Genomic DNA, 9,755 nt, shown 5'->3' with positions numbered 1-9,755 from the left:
TGGTAGAAGTTTGATGAAGTAAACACACACTAATAATAAGAAGAAGATCAAGCTAAGATAAATTGTAAAAGCACTTTACAAATTATTATCAAGTCTAAAAAAATCTTACTAATGTTCACTGCCATCGATTAAGAGTATGCATCTACATAGAAATGTGTGCATGTTTTAATTGATTTATTGTTAGATTTTATGATAATAAGATTATGTTGTAAACATTTTTTATTACAACGGGTCACTTTTTACCAACTTGAAACATATAACTTGAAACATATAAATAGCAAAGTTTAAGTCAAAATAAAACAATGTCTTTTAAATCCACTTCACTTTCAAATCCACGATCGACGGTTACATTGGGCTCAGTGCGCAGCGGGTGTATTTCAAAATTTAATAATCTCTACGGCTACATTGGGCTCTGTGCGTGGCGGATTTGAAAGAGGTAAAATTCGAATGCATTTGAAATCCCTAAGCTCCGATATATCATTATCACATTTACACAGCAAACGAAAAATGAACAGGGCAGAGAGTATCGGCCTTTCATGGCTGGGAGATGGTGGGCAAGAGGAAGAGTAGAAAATATCGGCCTTCCATCGCTGGGAGATGGTGGGCAAGGGGAAGAGTGGAGAGTATCGGCCTTCCATGGAGTAGAGGAGAACAGATTTTGGGTTTGTTGGAGAAGAGCAGAAGAAATTAGAAATTGGAGTAGAACTTTGTGCTTTAGAACTCTGTGTATTTTAACACTGTGTTTTCTTTTTGGAGCATGGCCATGCTTACTTGTTTATACCTTGAATTCCGCCTGTGCCTTTTTTTTGGTTTTTTTATTTAATTTGTTTCTGTTTTGAAATGGTGTGTTGGTTTAGATTTGGTTTGTCTGGTGTTTGTTTGGTTCTGGCTTGACGAGGTCGGGGTTAAGAGGGAGAGTGATGCTGCAATTAATTTAATGGTGAAGATGGGATAGCTGATTTAATGGTGAAGATTGAGAAGGTATATATCATTTTATTTGTTATTTAATATTTTGATGGTAATTTTACTGTCTTATGGATATATTATTATTTTGTAGAATATTTTGTCTTGATTTTTTTGGGTTAACTTGTCCTGATTACTCTTCAATTGCAGATCAAGTGCAGAAGAAGGAAGAATGATACAATCAGGAAGGAAGAATTACACCACATATGCTCTGCATTTTTTGGTTGGAGGTGAGTATTAACTTTTGGTTTCTCTCTTATCTAATTAATTTTTATTAGCATTAACTTGTGGTTTCTCTTATATCTAATTATTTTTTATTGGGTATAAGGTAGGTGTGTTTAATAAGATCAGGGTTTAAATATACCTGTACCATACAGAAAGGGAAAAATTTCATAATCTTTGGTGTTTTTCTTGGTTATTCAATGTCTTTGGGTTTTATTTTTTGGTACTGGTTATTTTCAAAAGGGTTATTGATGCTAATTAGTGCTAGCATAAAACCTTCTCAACTTTTAATCCTTATATCTTAGGAAGGAATTTGGTCTATTTATAAAAAAGAACTAGAAAGAACTAGAAACTGTTTGTGAGTAAAATTTTATTTCAATTTTATTATAATTCTTTTTCTCCCTGCTTTTTGCAAACATATTTCAGTCATTGGCCTTTCTTTATTTAGGGTTTAGATACACTTGTACTATGCAGGCCAAATTTGTTGGGAAAATTTCATAATCTTTGATGTTTTTCGTGGTTATTCAATGTCTTTGGGTTTTATTTTTAGGTACTGGTTATCTTCAATAGGGTTATTGATGCTGATCACTGGCAACATAAAACCATTTAATGCTTAAATCTGAAGAAGGATTCGGGGTTTCTAGAAATTTTCATTTAGAAACTGTTTTGTAGATGTTCAATATGTGAGTAAATTTTTATTTCATTTTTATTATAATTCTTTTTCTCCAGATTTTGGTCATTGGCAGTATTTTATTTAGGCTAGTGGCCCTGTCCAAGCCGTGTTGAGCTTATAAACTAATGGGCTGAGCTTATAAACTAATACTTATTTCTGGGTGAGATTATTAAACGTTCAGTGACGTGTAGCAGTTAATTGGTGTGAACATAAAACCATCCTAAGCCCAAAGAAAATTTTGGGTTTCCAGAAATTTCTTTTTAGACTGTTTGAGTTTCCAGAATTTTTTTAGACACTATTTGTAGGAGTTCAATAAGTAAGTTAAATTTTATTCCAATTTTATTATAATTCTCTTAGTTTCTGCATTTTGCAAACTGAATTTGGTCATTGTCCCTTTTTAGCTGAGTGAACCACAATTGAGGCCATGCTGAGCTTATAAAGTATAGCACACATTTGGGGTGAGATTATTAACCAATCATATTCATCAATCTCCATTTATTGGTTTCCTCAACCAGCTTGAGCAAAGTACTTTTAGGGAGCATCGATAGACTTACTAGTCCTAGAGAAACAGTGCTGGTATGCCATCTAAGATGGATGGAATGAGACCTGCCAGGCACCTGCATTAGATGGAAACACCTGATGGAAACACATGAGGTAGGCAAAAGCACACTTAAAGCAAGACTTGTATGAAGACATTTAGATTCGGCAACATCTCATTATGCAAGCGGGCACTTTGAATTAAGTCCTATTTAGAAAACTATGGTTTCATGGATTTGTTCTTACCTATCTAAGTGTAAGCAAGTTGCCTGGGATCAACTCACAATAGGTGTGCTAGGGGTGACCTAGCATAGTTAAGGAAGGAGGGTTCAAATACTTATCTTTGACCTATCTTTTTCCAAAATCAATACCTACATTAATGGTTTGGAAAAGGTTGAAAAGGAGTGTAGTTCCTACATTTTCCTTCCTATTCAGTCTACCCCAAACATTTTTGTAGACCAGGCCCATAAAAATGCCTTTTATATTTTTCAATTTTAAGAGATTACTACACTTGTCTATAAGCATTGCATTCCCTTGCATATCGATCTTAGAGGGACAGAGCCTAACTCCTTGCTTATGTTTTAGTGTGTTTATTTATGTACCTAGTACTATGTAAGTGTAAGCAAGTTTCTTGGGATGAACCAACAATAGGTGTGCTAGGGGTGAACTAGGTACTTGGCAGTGGTTAGCACCTTTGTTTAGTCAAAGGCCAGGAAAATCGTAGGTATGTGATTTTTTCTAATGAGTAGCTTCCTTTTTATTGTACATAATATTAACTTTAAACAGATTCACCTGTCTTAGTCAAAAATCAATACCTACATTAATGGTTTGCAAAATGTTAAAAAGGAGTGTAGTTTTGACATCTTCCTTCCTATTCAGTCTACTGCAAACATTTCTGTAGCCCAGGCCCATAAAAATGCCTTTTATATTTTTCAATTTAAAAGAGTACTACACTAGTCTTAAATGGAGAGAACCCAACACCCTCCTTGTGTTTCTAGTTTGTTTATTTATGCCAATGACTGCTAGTCTTGGAGCGTAAGAAAGGAGTATCCCTCTAGAAGTCATCCATTAGAAGCAATGATTGTAATTGTTGATTCATAATGATGCCAATGAAAAAAATATGCCCATTAAGCTATGAGCAAGAGGGGTATTCTGGATGGGGTGCAAGAACATCAGGCCAGTAAACATTCAGATGAACCTGGGCATTCTTGTTAGTTGGATGCCAATGGTGAAAAGCTTTTTATTAAGATGATCACCTACTGTGCACCCAATAAGTGGGCTGATACATCACTCTTAACCAAGAACAGACCAATTCATAGCTTACAATAATTGACCAGCAACAGGTGGAGAATGGCATTCTTCTATCGCTGTTTTCTTAAAATATAGAATTCTGTATTATATATGTGCAATTCTTAATAAAAATCAGATTGCCTGAAAATGTATACCCTGGTCTCTTAGGTCCTTTTTGAGTTTTTTAGCATATCAACAGACATCTCATCTTTTGCATATTCAGTTGATAATGTTTTTTCCATCCCATTTCTACCATAGATATATGTGCAATTCTTATTAAAATTTCAGATTGCCTTTTTGAGTTTTTTAGCATATCAACAGACCTCTAATCTTTTGCATATTCAGTTGATAATGTTTTCTCCATCCCATTTCTACCATAGATATATGTGCAATTCTTATTAAAAAATCAGATTGCCTGAAAATGTATACCCATTGGGGTAGTCTTTGGATCCTTTTTGAGTTTTTTTAGCATATCAACAGACCTCTCATCTTTTGCATGTTCAGTTGATAATGATTTTTCCATCCCATTTCTACCATAGATATATGTGCAATTCTTATTAAAAAATCAGATTGCCTTTTTGAGTTTTTGTAGCATATCAACAGACCTCTCATCTTTTGCATATTCAGTTGATAATGTTTTTTCCATCCCATTTCTACCATAGATATATGTGCAATTCTTCTTAAAAAATCAGATTGCCTGAAAATGTATACCCATTGCCCTAGTCTTTGGATCCTTTTTGAGTTTTGTAGCATATCAAAAAAACCCCTCGTCTTTTGCATATTCAGTTGACAATGTGTTTTCCATCCTATTTCTATTTCTACCAAAGATATGGTAAGCAGCTCAGATAACATAGATAAGAAATCGACTGAAACATTATTTATGCCCTTCTTGTATTGAATTTCAAAGTAAAGAACTTGTAGTTTACTTTCCTACTTCACTAAAATTCCACTGGGAAAATAAATACTTCAAAGCTTCATGCTCCACTTGGATTTGGAGGTGCTGTCTGAATAAATATGGCTTGAATTTTTCTGTAACATAAACGTCAACATTTCCTAATCATAGATGCATAATAACTTCTCCTTGTCAATCACAATAGGCTACTGAATTGCATGACCACTGTGTTTATGCCAGTTCCTAATACATCATATTTCACTTCAAAAGTATATGAGAAATATGGCTGGGCCTTTTTCATTTGTCAGAAGGTAGCCCCCTGCAACCTCCATCCATTGTCCACTGTGTTCATGCCAGTTCCTAAAGCATCATATTTCACTTCAAAAGTCTATGAGAAATATGGCTGGGTCTTTTTCATTTGTCAGAAGGTAGCCCCCCTACCTTCTATTAATCCTTATTGGTAAGATCTGTGAGATCAATCACAATAGGCTACTGAATTGCATGACCACTGTGTTTATGCCAGTTCCTAATACATCATATTTCACTTCAAAAGTCTATGAGAAATATGGCTGGGCCTTTTTCATTTGTCAGAAGGTAGCCCCCTGCAACCTCCATCCATTGGCCACTCTGTTCATGCCAGTTCCTAAAGCATCATATTTCACTTCAGAAGTCTATGAGAAATATGGCTGGGTCTTTTTCATTTGTCAGAAGGTAGCCCCCTACCTTCTATTAATCCTTATTGGTAAGATCTGTGAGCTGCACCACGTTGCTTCCAAAAACATAACTTCCTATATAAATTATCCACACTCCTGGGAGTTGGTCCGTCAAGAAATAAGGAGTGAAATTCAAGAAAAAAAAGACTGAAACAGAGCCCACCTTGGATGATTGAGAAAATTATCAGGGTTTAGGCTCCTTGATCACGATTTGATGGCAAGCAAAACTAGCCGTTTTTCATTCTAAATATATTGTCCTTTATACGGAAAAATAGTGAGGGGAATCAATTGTAGAAAAACTTTAGTTACTAATTAAGTCATTCAGGTTCATCTTCTGTTATAAGTATTTGACAGATGCTTGAGTGTTAGAGTTTTCATAGATAAGAAGGTAGCCCCTCTGTAGCCTCCAACCAGTTAACTCGATCCTTATTAGTAAGACAATTGAGATGTGCCCTGGCTTCCAAAACCCTAGAAAAAATTGTTCCTTGATCATCACAATTTGATAGGAAGCAAAACTAAACCGTGTTTCATTCTAAAAAAAATATCGTGTGTTATTTGCCACAATAATATTGGGATAAATGGAACTAATGAAGTTATTTAATTTCACCTTATGTACAAGTATATGACAGATGCTTGCTTGAGTGTTACAGTTTGCATAGGTAATAAGGGAGCCCTTTTGCAGCCTCCATCCATTTGAATCGATCCTTATTGGTAAGATTGGTGATGTGTGCTATGATGCTTCCAAAACCCTTGACAGGCTATGTAAATTGGCTATGCGAGTCACATTCCTGGGAGTTGGCTAATCCAGGATTAAGAAGTGAAATTCAAGAAATAAAGCGTGAAACAAAGCTAGCTCTCTAGATGATTGAGAAAATTGTTAAGCCTCAGATTTACTGATCACAAGTTGATAGGAAGCAAAACTAATGGTTTTTCATTTTAAGTATTTTGTCTCCTTTGCCACAATAATGCCGGTGGGTTAAATGGAAATATACTGAGAAAATCAATTGTAGACAAACTTAAATTACTAATGAAGTCATTCGGTTTCATTTGCTGTTGCAAGTTTTTGACAGATTTCTGCTTGAGTGTTATAGTTTGCATAGACAAGAAGGTAGCCCCTTTGCAGCGTGCATCCATTTAAATCCATCCTTATTGATAAGATCAGTGAGGTGTGCCATGATGCTTCCAAAACCCCCCTTTATAAACTTCCTATATAAATTGCATATTCTATTAATTTCTCTCAACTAAGTCACATGGTTGGGAGTTGGGCAGTCGAGGAATAAGGAGTAAAAATTCAAAAAGAAAGAGTGAAACAGAACAAGCCCTGGATGATTGAGAAAATCGTCAGGCTTCAGATTCCTTGATCACAATTTGATAGGAAGGAAGCATAACTAACTATTTTTCATTTTAAGTATCATGTGTCTTTCTGCCACAATAATGTTGGGATAAATTGAAATATACTGAGATAATCAGTTGTAGACTAACTTAGGTTACTAATGAAGTCATTCAGTTTCATTCTGATACAAGTATTTGAAAGATGCCTGCTTTGCAGTGTCCACTGATTTAAATTGATCCTCGTTGGTAAAATCAGTGAGGTTTGCTATGATACTTCCAAAACGCTCGACAAACTTTCTATATAAAATGCATATTCTATTAAGTTAATGCATATTCTATTAAGTTCTCTCAACTCAGTCACATTCTTGGGAGTTGGCCAGTAAAAGAACAACGAGTAAAGAAATAGAGAGTGAAAAAGAGCAAGCTCTGAATGATTGAGAAAATTGCCAGGCTTCAGATTCCTTGATCACAATTTGATAGGAAGCATAACGTTGGGATAAATGAAAATGTGTCTCAACTAAGTCACATTCTTGGGGGTTGGCCAGTCACATTCAAAAGAAAGAGTGAAATATAGGGAGAAAATCGTCAGGCTTCCTATTCCTTGATCACAATTTGATATAGGGAGCGTAAAGTATTTTTCATTTTAAGTATCACGTGTCTTCTGCCACAATGATGTTGGGATAAATGAAAAGGTACCGAGAGAATCAATTTTAGACAAACTTAAGTTACTAATGAAGTCATTAAGTTTAACTTTCTGTTACAAGTTTTTGACAGATGCCTGCTTGAGTGTTACTGTTTGCATACATAAGAAGGTAGTCCCTTTGCAGCCTCCATCCATTAACTGATCCTTATTGGTAAGATCAGTGAGGCGTGCCATGATTGATCCTTATTGGTAAGATCAGTGAGGTGTGCCATGATGCGTCCGAAACCCTTGACAAACTTGCTATATAAATTGCATATTAAAGTTCTCTCCACTGAGTCATATTCTTGGGAGTTGGCCAGTCCAGTAAGGAGTAAAATTCAGGAAATAAAGAGTGATACACAGAGGCAGATGACAGAAAATTGGCAGGCTTCAAGTTCCTTGATCACAATTTGATTAGAAGCAATTTGTCAGGGTTCAGGTTTCTTGTGTTCTTGGCCAGAATGATGTTGGGATAAATAGAAATACACATAGAGAATCACTTGTAGACAAGTTTAAGTTACTAATGAAATCATTTAGTTTCACCTTCTGTTAAAAGTATTTGACAGATCTTGAGCGTTACAGTTTGCCATGTAGAATGAGCTTTTCTTTTGTAATATTAATTCCTTTTATTTCCTTTACCTATTCAGTTGGACAAACTTTTTGAATAATGAATTACAAAAATGCAATGTGGTGAGTGTGAATTGAACATGCAACCTTCACATCTTCAGTCTAATGCTCTCCAAACTGAGTTGTCACACTACTGGATATGTTACAGGTCGAAATTTTTTGTCATCCTGTAAGGGGAATATTCTGTCATGGCCAGTATCAGTTAGTTTAGAAACAGTATTTGACCCTGATAAAATAAAAACAGGTCAATTGTTGTACCATATGTAAAACATACTGAATGTTACAATGGGTTTTGTAATTTATAATGGGTGTACATCGCTATTAATTCAAAAAGGACTGAATTCAGTATGTCTTGCGTCTTGGGCTTCTATCACTGTCCCATCAAGTTACTAAATTACTTACCTAATGATTCGAAGAGTTACTTCCCTGAGTGACTTCTGTGAGCGCAATGACCTCCCATCGGAGAGTCTGGCACACCTTTTGATAGCTTATGTTTTTATAACCAATTCATCATGAAATAAAAAATCCAGCAAGCGGCGACCCCCTCGCAATCAAAAATTAAATCAAGAGGTAACACACCCATGCATGTGAAAATCAAGAGATAGTTCCGTAGCGCTCAGCCTGTCTCGGCTCTTTCCCCACCCAGGCTGAACACCCAATCTAGGCAGGCTTAAAGCATATTTCTTATGGTATGTCTTTATCTCTCCAATAAGGGTTTCCAGTCCAATAGGGAAACCAGAAGGAAATCCTTCAATCGTTCACTGCAAGTAGCGTCCTATTTTCTTTTCGATATAGATGCCTAGTTGCTGTTCGCGTGGATTCAGTTGATTCAGTTCAGTTAATCTTTAACAGTTGCTTACCTTGAATCAGTTGCTTACCTTGATTCAGTTGCTGATATTTTTTTTGTAATGGTGAAAGTTAATTATTGTGTTTTGTTTTTAATATTTAATAGTAAATTTGTGATTGGAAATTTATTTATTTTCTATCCTACTAAACAGGTGTAAATTGACCGAAAGGGGAGAGGGGGGCTCTTGAAACAGGTATCAAGAAAGTAGATTAGAAGAAATAGGAAGTGTTCAGCCTCAAAGCAGAGCTTTGATGCAGAGTGCTGTCACAGAAAGTCACATGTGAAAAGGTAAATTAAATTCTTGTCACAATTTTATGTGGGAGTGAAAAATTATTTTGTATTGCATAATATTTTGAATGTCCTCTTAAACAAATAATAATTGTTTTTGTTATTTATTTATTATTTTAAAATAGAAATATTATTAAAACTCTAATTTCTTTGTGGTATGAAACAGAGATCAAGAAGGTAAAATTGCATAGAGGCTCAAACTCTTTGTAGAAGAATCACATATCAAGTGTTATTGAAGATGGTATTACATTTTGTAATTGTAGTGTATTTTTTGATGTACTCGCTCACAAAAAATAGCATGGCCAAAGCTATCTTCGAGGAGTGTCATGTTTGTTTGTTTGTTTTTATTTTTATTTTTATGTTTTGGTGTATTTTCATTTTTGTCAAAGGTAGTGTTTATTTGTAAAATTTTAATTATATTTATTCAGATGACTTTTAATGATAACTTCACATTTCAAAATTTGATTGATCATATTCACATTTTTTTCCAGGCAAAAAATTGTTTTCACATGATATTCTTATATAACACCTACAAATGGCCACCCATGATTTAGTGAAAATAAGCTCATAATAAACTTACATTATTCACAAATTTTTCACATTTACAAATTTTAAACTACAAATGATCATAAATGATTCAGTAAAAATAAAATTATAATATTACATTATTCACAATTTTTTTACATTCA

At 34.7% G+C, this 9,755-nt stretch overlaps 1 long non-coding RNA gene across 1 annotated transcript; it reads left to right on the top strand.

Annotated features, from left to right (window-relative positions):
• Positions 1-343: 343 nt before the first annotated feature.
• On the top strand, positions 344-9,528 carry LOC149145615 (uncharacterized). The gene is made up of 4 exons (XR_016264864.1): positions 344-981; positions 1,114-1,193; positions 8,930-9,066; positions 9,233-9,528. It is a non-coding gene; the product is annotated as an uncharacterized LOC149145615 (long non-coding RNA).
• The last annotated feature ends 227 nt before the right edge of the window (positions 9,529-9,755 follow it).

This window comes from Pinus tabuliformis, chromosome X, assembly GCF_031772625.1.
Source record: "Pinus tabuliformis cultivar Carrire ecotype Pingquan chromosome X, CPIR1, whole genome shotgun sequence".
NCBI lineage: Eukaryota > Viridiplantae > Streptophyta > Pinopsida > Pinales > Pinaceae > Pinus > Pinus tabuliformis.
Note: the sequence above shows the minus strand (reverse complement) of the source record. Positions and strands in the feature narration are given on the sequence as shown.